The sequence below is a fragment of the Rhinolophus sinicus genome, chromosome 15 (genome assembly GCF_057876585.1).
Source record: "Rhinolophus sinicus isolate RSI-liver-muscle chromosome 15, RSI-T2T, whole genome shotgun sequence".
In the NCBI taxonomy this organism is placed as follows: domain Eukaryota; kingdom Metazoa; phylum Chordata; class Mammalia; order Chiroptera; family Rhinolophidae; genus Rhinolophus; species Rhinolophus sinicus.
Genome location: NC_142515.1, coordinates 47,593,994 through 47,606,338, shown reverse-complemented (window position 1 = coordinate 47,606,338; position 12,345 = coordinate 47,593,994). Strand labels below are relative to the sequence as shown.

Here is a 12,345-nt window from a genome sequence, read left to right as displayed (position 1 = left end):
ATTTTATTTTCCTTCTTTGCACTTAACAGCATTTAACACACGACTTTTTTTCCTTTCATTTTTTTAAATTTTTTGTCTTCTCCCCAAGAATCTAAGCTCCACGCCAGGAGGGATTTTTCCACTGTTTCAGGCATCCCCACGACCCAGACCAGTCCTGACGTTTAGGGAGTACAATCGGCCTTTACAATCAATGTCTGTTAAATGGATGCGAGCCGGGCTTCCTAACAGACCCACGTGGGTTTGAGTTCAATGCTGTCCACCCAGTCTCCTGCCTGTGCAAGGATTCTGACTTTCTGGGGCACACATTCCCAAGGGCAGGGACAAATCATTAGCTGTGCTGGCCTTCCCCATTGAGCGTAGGACAATGTGGGAGAGGAACCAAAGCCATGCTGCTGTCAGCTAAGGCCCGACTAAAGGAAGTGAGGGGCAATGCAGAGAACATGCTGGCAAGGTATGTCATGAGCATGAGAACAGCTCCCTTTGAATTAACATCCGGAACAGTGAGGAGGCTGCTCCTGCAGTTACTCACAGGCCTACCTTAAATGGGCTGATGGTGTCCCCCAGTCAGAGCCCCTTGACTTCCTTCTCAAGGGCATCAAGACTGTCCCAGGTAAAGGGAAGGGCTTGCTTTCCGAGCTTTGACAAATGGCGAAAATGCCCAAAGACAAACCGACCGAGCTTACTTAGAAACACCGGATAACAGAGGATTACTGGGAAGCCATCGCTCTCATCCTCAGGTCCAGCAGTCCTCTGTATTTCCCAGCTAAGTGCCAGTCCCTTGGTTTGCAAAGATAATAAAGGTTTACTGAGAACCACTTCTCCCAGTCTCAAATGGATGCCTTTCCAACACACTGGGCCAGGAGGTCCTAAAGGTATTGAGAAATGCAACCATGAGCTACTTGTTAATAAGTTGGCCATATCAGCAAACCCATGAGTGAAATGTCATTAAAATTACCCACATGGGTAAATTTTAAAATTTATAAGGCAGGACACACACACACACACACACACACACGGATCCCTCTACAGGAAAATGGTGATCACAGTAAATAAAATCTACCTTTGATAGATAAACCAGAGGCTGTCTGGTCAGTTCACGCTCCAAAACCCAGAACATGGTGAAATCATTGTTCAAGGCTGGCCAAAGCCCCATGGGAAAAAGGGCAAGCAGATTTGAAAAGCAAAATCCACCCCTTCTGAATGACTGCACTTGTAAGGAATCACTCACTCATCCCTAACCCTGAGCCAGACCCAGAGCCCAGAGATTCCTCCACCCCAAAGCTGAGGATAATGGTTAAAGAGGAACCCCACAGAGAAGTGACATCTTCAGAGCCCAGGAAGAGCATGAATTCAATATGCAAGGACACAGTGTACCTGAGAGCTACAGAGGTGGGGGTTCATCTTCCATCCTGATGAAAAGTGTAATTCTCATGCTGTCACTGAACTAACAAGAGAACATCTTAATAGTTGCAGAATGGATTCATGTACTTTTGCGAGTTCTATGTTTCCTGTTGTAAAAAAGTTCTCTCGAGTAAGATGGACATGGGCCCTAGCCTGTCCCCTTCCCTCATTCCCTATGAGGTTGTTCTTCCGGGTAAAGGTGCCCTGCTTTGGAGATCATCTCCAAAACACCAGAGCTGTCACTAGCCCCAATGCTGAGCAGAATTGACCCCAGCCCTCTCCATAAAGGTCGTCAGGAGCTTCTTCTATTTTTACAAGCTTCCCAGAGCCCCAGGGCCCACTCCAGAACAGCCTTGCCAGCAGGAAACAAAACTTCCTTTGGTCTGATCTCCCTCCTGTTGCAAAGCATCACATTTTCCTTGCTAGCCAGGCTTGTGACATTTCCAGACCACTAAAGCCATAGGAAAAGCTACCATAGCAAATGCAAACCCAAGCCTCCTGCCCCCCCCCCCAACTCCGTGTACCCAGCTGTCAAAGGCCCATTTCTCCTGGTCCAGCCAGAGGTGCTGCCCCCCACCCCTCACCCTTTGAGTAGCCTGGCAGAGTCCCCGAGGTCACTCCCCACACAGCACAGGCTGATCTGGGCTCCTTATTCAACTGTTTCAGGGGCGGTGGGCAAGGGGAGAGGCCAGCATAACCCTTTCCCGGAACTTCAAGATTTCCAAATGATATTTACATCTCCAATGACATCAGTTTATGTTTCCATTTGAATATAAAATTAATTGTCAATGCCAGCATGCAATCCCACCCACTCTTCTTTGCTAATTATAGCCTTTCATTCCAGCTCCAGTGCAGGAAGCAAATGGCCTATTTGTCAAGCAGGACAGCTTCAGCTAAACAAGGCTGGGGGCACAGGGGACACAGCCATGCCCATCTGGGGCCAAATTGCGAAAGAACATGCTGCTGGCAATCCACAGGCCAGGCCCAATGTCCCAGGCTTTGCAAGCCACGTGGCATCTTCAACAAGAGCCCTGTCACCCAGTGTGAAAGGGGCCTGAAAGTCCCCTCTGAGCCCTGCAGCCTGGGACTCAGCTTCCTCCTCTGCAGGGAGAGGCCCAGTTCCATGTAGCAGCTGGGAAGCAAGAGGCCCCGTGAGACATTCTAGTACCTGTGTCTCCTCCTTCAGGAAGCATCTGGTCACCGGTCCCCTCCCCAGACTGGCTCACCCCTGGTTGGGGCAAGTCGCACTTAGAGGGGAAATGCAAGGCTCATTTTCACTCCAAAAGGTACAAACCAGGCAACTACTGTGTTCCAGGCCCTGAAGTCACAAAAGTAGATATGGGGTAAGACTGGGGGAGGGGAAATTGAAAGAGGCTGGAAATGACCTCTACAGTCCTATGGATGGAATTCAGGGGGTCTTTCCAGGGGGAATGGAGAAAAAAGTCATCTTTACTTTGGTTAACCTCCAACTGAAGTGTTCCTGGCGCAAAAAGGAGAAGAGCACATGGTCTATGGGAAGCAAGCTGCAATTCCTACCATGGAGAGGTACAGAGGGCCCTGGGAATTTGAAGGAAAGTGAGGGGGAGAAAGGAGCTGTCAGAAAATCAGGATGGGCTTCCTGGAGGAGCCCGTGTTTCCCGGTAGGCCCCAAGAACTGTTTCGTTCTGGAACTATCTCATGAGGCTCCTGGGTTCTGTGTTGGGCCAAACAAAGCACTTTTCTGAGTTTCTAGTTTGAAGGGATGTGGGAAGTAGCTAAACTGCAAGGCCTGAGAAATTTTGAAAAAGATGGGAGCTAGCAGGACCCTGGCTGAAAACCCCTGGACTTCACATCCATCAGCCCTTCTGCCCCAGGACACTCCTGCCTGGCTCTGCGCTGAGCCTACCCTGCAGACTTGAGTCCTATTCAGCCTGCTCTGTACCAGCTTCTCTTCTGTCCAGATCACGGCTGGAAGGAGCAGTAGAGGTGAGAGAAGAGTTAGGAGTTGGCATTCTCGGCCTCCCTTTATTAGCTCAGTGCCCTTGGCCATGCCACTTTCCCTCTCTGAACCTCATTTTCACCTGTTATACAGTAAAGGCTGCTGCCATTTATAGAGTGATAATGTGGCACTAGCATCCTGCAAAGAGCTAGACCTGCGTCATCTCCCTGAACCTTCACTCCCTCACACATCAGTCTCATGTCACAGACCAGGCTCAACGAGGCTAAGTGACACAGAACACAGGAGAGGCAGCATCAGGATGCATGACCAAAACCTGTCTGTCTGGCCTGCCACTGAGGCTTCCAGACAGGCTTTTCACGAAGACCTGGGAGAGGACTGGTCTGGAATGTCTGCAAAATGCAAGGTGCCGACAGCAGAGCAGCACCGCCAACACAACACTCTATGACTGTTCAGTAACGTCCAATATGGTAACAACTAGCCACGTGTGATGAGCAAGCCCCTAAAATGCGCCTCGTGTCCCCAAGGAACTGAATTTTTTATCTTCTTTTAATTAATTTAAATGTGACCACATGTAGCTAGTGCCCACCACACTGGACAGCACAGCTCTAGGATCCCTCGCACTGATGCTGTCCCTTACCACGCTCTCATGGTTCCTTTCTGAAAGTAGACACCACCCTTGTTAACAAATCATGTGCCCTCATCATTTGCCACTAGGTAGAGAAGGTATAATTAATATTAACTGACTTCATTCAGGAGAAAGTAGTCTCTTCTCCCACTTCCCCCACGAAAACTCAGTTCCTGTTGTCCCACCCCTCTTGCCCCTAACAAAAGCCCAGCTCCAGAAGTCCCTGGCACTGCTCCCACCCCAAACTGATACAGGGCCCATCTGTCTCCCCTTGACAACTCCAGACCCACCTACAGGGCAGTGTTCTAAGCCGTGGGGCCCTAGAGCCCGGTGCTGTCAACCTGGCCCCCTTCCTAACTCCAGGCAGCCTGTGCTTGAGGAACGGGGCTCCTTCCAACCCTGAATCAAAGCCAGCCCTTGGGAAAGCAGCAGAGGCTGCCTCCTACTGACAGCAAAGGAACTGGTCCCTGGTCTTTGTCACTGGTACTTGGCTTTCAACTCTGCCTTGACCCTGGACTTCTTTTTTAAAAACTGAAGATCCAGTGCAGAGAACTTGGTGCATTGCAATCCGTGGCCCATGACGTTCTCTGAGCCAGCCTGCTTCAGTTTGTAAGGTAATAGGCACCATTTGTTAACCAGTCCTCCTGTCCCCACTGATCTGCTGTGACCCCACTGTCATACACTAAGGTTCCACATAAGGTTCCAGGTCTGTTTCTGGCTCCTTTTCTCTTCCATGGATCAATCTACCCCTAAACAAACCTCCCTTCCATAGCGTCTATAGCTTTAGAACACATCTGGCAGCTGGTAGGCCAAGTCCCTCCTTCCTGTCTTCTTCGGAAGTGTCCTGGATAACCTTGGACCTTGGCTCTTCCATATTCATTTTAGAACCATCTCCTCAAGGTCCATGAAAAAAACCTGCTGGTGCCGGACAGGAACCACAAGGAATCCACAGATCCCCTGGGGCAGAACTAACGTCTACATCAGGTTTTCCTGCCCATGAGTAGGGTTTATTCCTTCTTTATTCATGTCTTCATTATTACAACTTCTCTGATAACAGTGCTCTCTCCACTTCCCACAAGCTTTTCCATGGCTGTCTAGGCAGAGCTGGGGCTGAAAGAATTTCCCAGGCCGGCCTGAGCAGGTCCTCCAGGGGTGGAAAACACGGCCTCGGAAAACAAATCTAAGAAGCAAAGTGGGCACACCAGTCTATTTTGTTACCCTTCTCACCAATGGTGAAGAAACTTGACGTACAAGACTCCCACATGTTGTCTGTTCTCTACACTGTGAAGTTTCTTAGAGGTCTATCTTGTCACTTTCTCTGTCATCCTAAACGCTCTTCCACATTCCTATGGCAAAATAAAAAATAAAGACGCCCCCACACACAGCACATTCCAGGCTGTGAAAGAGCTAAGCTGGGAGCTCTGCAAGCCCCAGCTATTCAACTCAGCCAGGGCATGGTGGACTTTCTAATCGAGAACTACGACAAACATACAAAGCCGTGGGGGGAAAAGCTGACCAAGCCTGGACTCTCCTTGGGAAGTTTGGGGGCAGGCAGATGGGAAGTGGTGTAATAAATAACTGATAAGGATATTCTGAGACAAGAGGCAGAGCAGTCACTTCCTCCTGGAAACTCAGAGACAGCCCATTGGAGCTGAGCCTTGCCGGAGGCACAGTTAGTCTTCAACCACTGGACCCCCCATCCGCAGAGGGACGGCCCAGTACATCTGCTGGAGAAACGAATCTGAGACATGATACTGCTTCAGGTGCCTATAAGCCCAAAGAAGAAACTCTGGTGCTCCCGTCCCACAACAGAGCCCTCCAAGGTTGAAGGATAAGAGTGACTCATGGTTAATCTAAAACCCACAAAAATAGCCAAGGGAAAAGGGAGAATCAAAAGCAAATCACCTCTGTCTCCCTTTCTGGATCTCTCTCTCTCTCTCTCTCTCTCTCTCTCTCTCTCTCTCTCTCTTTCCCTCTCTCCCTCTCTCTATCCACCTTCCATATATCCAAACCAAGAGTCAGAATCTGCCTCTCAGGACTGTGTTCCCATGGTGTCAGGATGATTATTTTCCCAGATCTCAGCCCTAGGTGGGACCCAAGCCACCCCTCAGACCAGGCTGACTTATTAGCTAGAGGCCAATCAGAACAGTGCTCCCCAGAATGTACCCAGGATGTGTCTCTGGCTGTGGGGACCTCCTGCTCAGGCCACTGCAGGCAGTGCTCTAGGGTCAGGGTTGGAGCTCTAGCTGAGAGGCTGGGAAGAGGGAATTGCAGATGAGGATTCTGGGATACGGGCATGGGGACCCTAGGGATGAAGAGCTGTTCAGGGAGGGGGTGCGGGTACTACCTGCTGCGGTACACTCAGGAGAACACCCTGTGCCAAACCACTGCTGGTCACCCCTCTCCCTTCTTCCTCTGGCCCAGCTGGCTAAGGCTCCACCACTCATGGGTGCAGGCCACTGGCAGGAGTGGGTAAGATGGCCCAGGTTTCCCCTACTCAGACCTTTTAAAAGGAGACACAGGCTCACAGAGGTGACAAAGGGGCTTTGTCCTAGACAACGGCTTCCGTTTCAGGTCCCATCAGCCTTTCCAAGCCCACACCAGGAATGAGACCAGGTACCCCCAGTCCCCGCCTGACCTGGGGTCTTTCCCAGGGATAGCGTGGGAGCTACTCCACAAGACCCAAAGTGAGGAGAAGAGGAATTTCAGGGAAGGGGGGAGGCAGGTGGGGTCCCAGTGATCTAACCTCTCCCTGGCCCTTGGGGCTTTGAGGGGGAAAGCCACAATAAAGGAAGGAGCCACCAGAAAGGGAGCGGGCAGTGGGGGAGGAAAGGAAGAGATGAAGGCAATTTCAGCAGCAGGTACCGAAGGCAGTGAGGCCTCCCAGCCAGGACTGCCATTGCCCAGGGGACACCTGGCTGAGTCGGGCATAGATCAATTAAGGGCTGTCTCTATACAATGTTGGCAATGATAGGGCTTACTGTCTCATGCTGCTTGTTTTTAATGCTAGATGTAGTTTTATGTCTAAGAAAAAATGAATCAAATTACTTTAGATAGACAGACAGACAGACAGACAGACAGACAGACAGATAGATAGATGCATATCTCTTTATCTATATATATATATATACTGGCATATGACCCTTGGTTCATTCTGCCCCCTTTGCACAGAATCCCACATCTGAGCTCTTTGCCCCTAAACCAGGGTTGGAAGGCAGAGGAGGCAATCGGATTACAAGTGACAGTGGCTGGCATGTGCAGGGCCTTAAAGAATATAAACTGGCCCACTCCGAGGGCTCACGACTCCACAGAGGTCAAAGGGAAAAGGGAAAAAGTAGGCTGCATCATATATTGGAAGGAGCACTGAATAGGGGCGTGGGAGCCCTGGATTTTAATCCCAGCTCTGTCACTAGGTCCCATGTGACCTTGGGCAAGTCCCTTCCCCTCTCTGGACCTCAGTTTCCCTACTCCAAAAGGGAGGCAGGTGGCCGTGACAATGCCTAGAGTCCCTTCACTGCTTCACAGAAAATCATGCCCCTCTAGACAGCCCTTCCTAGAACCCCAGCCATCAGCAGACTGTGGGTGTTCCAATGTCTCCTCCTCTCCTCCATTCTCCATGGGTCCACCCTGCTCTCCCACCTGGTCTAGGGATATCGCACTTCTACATGAGAAAGACCCCACAGGAGAAGAGATGTCCTTCCCAGCACACACCTCCAGCACTGCCTCCCATAGCAGCCGTGGAAAGGAAACCAACAGGTTTTTTTTTTTAAATACTAAAGCCAAAAGGGACTAATAACCATCCTCCAAAGCTTAGCTCAAAGCTGTCCTCCCCCAGGAAGCCTTCCTGGATCACCTCAGCCATAAGGATCTCGCTCCATGTCTGATCACACATAAAATCAACAATGGGAAGCCCTCGCTGATACTGATATTTATAGCACTAACTACACCCATTGAACAAATAATTCCAGGTATTTATTACTTACTGCCTGCAGGGCATGGTGGCAGGACCCAGCAACACACAAACCATCTTTGACCTCAACAACTTCAGTCTGCACATGCCAAATGCATTAATCCCAGAAGTTCACAGGAAGTTTGGTGGCTCAGCTCCCAGACACTCTCCCAACAGAAGCCACATGGAAAGCGGTTAGGGCCCATGCCAGTTCACAGTAGCCTAATGAACCACAGTGCCCCCGAAGCGAGACGCCATGAAAAAGTTCCTGGCAACCCCGCAGGTGCCCAATAAATGTTAATTCTTTTTCCCCAGTAAAGATGTAGTACTCATGTCACACTGACTTAGATCGGATGCCACAAACCGTTTCCCCTTTAGAGGCACTTTGGTCCAAGGATAATTCAGGGAAAGGGGAGTCCCTATTCTGAATTCCAGGGGCGCACTCACTGATCCCACATACACTTATTAAGTGTCTATTATGTACCAGGCACTGGGAATAAAAAGATAAGACCTAGTTCCTCCCCTCAAGGAACTCCGTCTGGTGAGACATACCTGCACACCAACGGATGGAGCAGAGATGGGAGAACACTGGGGTGGAGGTAACTGCGTGTACACAGGGGCCAGAGAAGAGGAGATGCTAAATCATGGGCAAGGCCAGTAAGACCAAGGAGGCTTCCTGGAGGAGGTGATGTTTGAACTGAGTCCATTTAATGCATGTAATGGACAAGCAAAAATTTCTAAAGTGGACAAGAGTTTCAGATGCCCATGAAGGAGGCTCAGTGATAGCAGGTCAACATACCTGGAGCCAAGGATGGCGAATGGGGGAGGGGAGACGGCCAGGGAAGCTTACAGAAACCAGACCACCAACGCCAAGTCTCTCAGGTTAAACCAAAAACTTCATGCATTCATTTAACATCCCTTTGCTGAGAGGTTATTTAAGGCAGTTGTGCTCAAAGTTTTTAGTCTCAGGACTCCTTTTCACTCTTAAAAAATTTTGAGGACAATAGAACTTTTGTTGTTATGGATTATAGCTATCCATTATTTACTATACAAGAAATTAAAACAGACATTTTAAATATTTAACTCATTTAGAAATAACAATAAATTTACACATTAACATAAATAGCATATTTTTTTACTTGAAAAATTCCAAAAACAAAGAAAAACAACAACTTGAGTGAGAAGAGTGGCATGGGCTTTCTATTTTTGCAAAAGCTAATGTCTGGCTGATGAGAGGACTGCTGGATTCCCATAGCTGCTTCTCAGTCTGCTGCCACAGGAGCATCATGTGCCCCTAAAATCCTCCACTGTACACCCCTGAGAGAACGAGAGTGGGAAAGGCAGGTAACATCTTAGTACTATTATGAAAATGGTTTTGACCTCATGGATGCCCCCAGCAAAGGATCCCTGAAGCACACTCTGAGAAAGGGGGTGGGGAACATAGCCAGAGCCTCAAACCAAACACAAGAGTTCCAGCTTTGGTGGAGTTCACATTCTAGTTAGGCAGAGACAAACAAGAAAAACATACCGTAAGTCACGGGTATAAGTGTTACGGAGAAAAACAAAACAAAACAGGAAAGGAAGCCAGGGAGGCTGGGGGATGAAGCAGTCATTTTTAATCACAGACGTGAGGCAGGGGAGGGCTCTCTACCATCTGTGTGGACATGTGGACAAATGTCCAAGCAGTCACATGACCTTGCAACATGCCCATGAGTTCAAGGAAAGCTTCAGCATGATGGAGGAGTGAGTGAGGAGAGAGGGCAGGGGCAGGGCAGGGCAGATGTACTGGAGTCTTTTAAGCCTTTACAAGGAATCTGACTTTTGCTCTGAGTGGGTAGGAGGCACAAGTTTACAGAGCAGTGATCTAATCTCACTTTGATTTTTAAACGAGTTACTCAGACTGCTATGCTGAGAAGGAACAGACTAAGGCATGGAGGCCAGAGGGAGAGCAGTCAGGAATCTACTGCAGTGACCCAGATGCGAGGTGACAATGGCCTGGGCCAGGACGGGCATGGGAAGGTAGGGAGATGTGGGCAGACTCAATATATTTTGAAGCTGGAATAGTGAAATCACTGAAATAACGTAAGCAGAGGAGCCACACATTCAGATTTGCTTTCCAACGTTCTTTCACCAGAGTCTTCCCACAGCCCCAGTGTTACCCCACAGCGTACACATTTGTTATCATGGGGAAATGCACATTTACAATGGAGAAGGCTGGCGGTCGAGCTTGACTTGGCTGGCAGTGGGGTGGCCGGACATCATGTGTCTCCTAATGTGGTACCTTGTACCTCCCGCAGCGTCCCCTGTGCAGCACTCCCCTGTGCAGAAAATGTGTGACCTGAATGTAATTGCAAGGAGACCCAGAAGCAAATTCAGAACGCTGATGTTTGGCTGATTAACGGGCCTGGAGGCTTCAAGCCAATCAAAAGCAGTGAGGATAGTCTACGCATATACTGAGAGAGATTAAGGAGACACGTCATGGCCAGAACAATGTGTGAACCTTGAGAGCATCCTGGATTGGGTAAAATATTCCACAAACAACATTTGGAAAACAACTGGGGAAATTTGGATATGGACTGCATAGATGACGCTTTATTTAACGGTGGTGATTTTTTCAGGACAATGGCAGTATGTGGGAGAATGCCCTTTTTGGAAAGCTGAATGCTGGGGTATTTACAGGTAAGCTCACAATGGCTGCAGCTTCCTTTCAGCTGGGTTGGCCAAAAAGAAATGTATTTATTGAGGGGGGGTGGGGAGAAAAGAGAGAGAGAGAGATTAAGACAAGATGTTGACAATTGGTAAGTCAAAGGCCTGCAGGGGTTCTTTGAATTCTTTCAACTTTTCTATGAGTTTGAAACAAACAAACAAAATAGTTCATTTCCACTAATGCAGCTTGACTAGAAACTACTGTTTTCGAGCTCTCCATCTTGCATGAAAGAAGGGGTCTCTCCCGTCCCCTCCCCCTGCCCCCAAACGTGGGAACCAAGGGACAAAGAAGCTCTGCCCCACATATGGCTGGAAACAGTGACTTCCCCAAAGCCTCCTGCACACTGGTTGTTTGCAAACACAGTATCTATGATCAGGGCATGTTGGGTGTGCCCAGGCAGGCTGCGGGCAGCCGGCCCTGGGTCTCCTAGCTCTTTAGAGCACCTCCCCCCAGTGCCTGGCACAGGGCCCAGCATGTGCAGCTGGTGATTAAGGGTGGGCACTCAGAGAGTTCCGGGTCTGGCACCCAGCCACGAAGTAGCTCTCCTTCCAATGGGAAGAGGGCTTGAGCAGGGAACCCCGCAGGTCAACACCGCTTTCCAGGCCCAGCAAGGCCTTTCCCTCCCACTTTCTGAATTTCCCTGGCAAGAAGAGGGCAAGGGTCCCCCAGGAGATCTTGGTAGATCAAGCAAGAAACACATGGCCATCTTCCCTAGGACTCCAGAACATTCAGAGCCTCAGAGGTAACCCCTCATGTTATTGTTAAAATGAGATCCAATGCAATGCATGAGCTGTGATGCTGGATCCTGATTTTTCTTTTTTTAATGCACTATGAGAAGAATCTTAGGGACAACTGAAGAAGTTTTAATATGGATTTGGTATTTTCTTAGGCATGATAATGGTGGTGTGGTCATATCCAAGAATGTTCTTTTTTTTTGGTGGTGTTTTTTTTTGGAGATGCACCCTGGGATATTTGAGGTGAATTGTCATGATGTCTGCAACTTACACTGACATGCCCAAATGTTAAAATTATTGATTCTAGTTGCTGGGCATATGGGAGTTCACTCTATTATTCTTTCACCTTTTCTATGTTTAAAATTTTTTTTACAATAAAAAAATTGAGAAAGCAAGCAAGATACAAGTTCCATCTCTTCCAAGAGGAGGTCCATTTCCAGGTCTGAGTCTCCCTTTGGCCTGGGAAGTCTGTGGCCACCGCCAGAGCCGGCTCACCAGAGGCCTGGGGCAGGCAGCCTCCTCTGGCCGGGAATTAATGCCCTAACCAGATGTTTCACTGCTGACTGGGGCTAAATATAGGCTGTGACAGAAACCTTTCTATTATACATCCAAGAGAGCCTAGAAAACAGGGCCTGAGGGCTTTAGGATGAATTCCTCCCTGTGCTTGGGGGAGAGGCTTGGAGGAAAGGAGAGAAAGGTTCACTTGCCACCTTCAAACCCCTCCTCTGCTTTAAGACACTCAGGACAGGAGATGTGCACAACACACCGACATCACCAGCTGTGAGAGGAGGTGCTGTGACCCACCCCTCCCTGAGGCTGCACTGGGGTGACCGATAAAGACCACAGGCTGGGTGAAGCACTCTGCCACTTGGGAGCTGTGTGACTTTGGACCGGACGCTTCCCTCTCTGAGCATCCGTTGCCTCTACTGTTAAACAGGAATGACAACAGCAGCCCAGTGGTCATTCATGGTCATTCAGGGGGCCCCAAAA

At 49.2% G+C, this 12,345-nt stretch overlaps 1 protein-coding gene across 2 annotated transcripts in view; it reads right to left on the bottom strand.

Annotated features, from left to right (window-relative positions):
* Positions 1 to 12,345, bottom strand: part of TSPAN15 (tetraspanin 15) — an 84,124-nt gene that overhangs the window by 27,725 nt on the left and 44,054 nt on the right. The window lies entirely within an intron of this gene.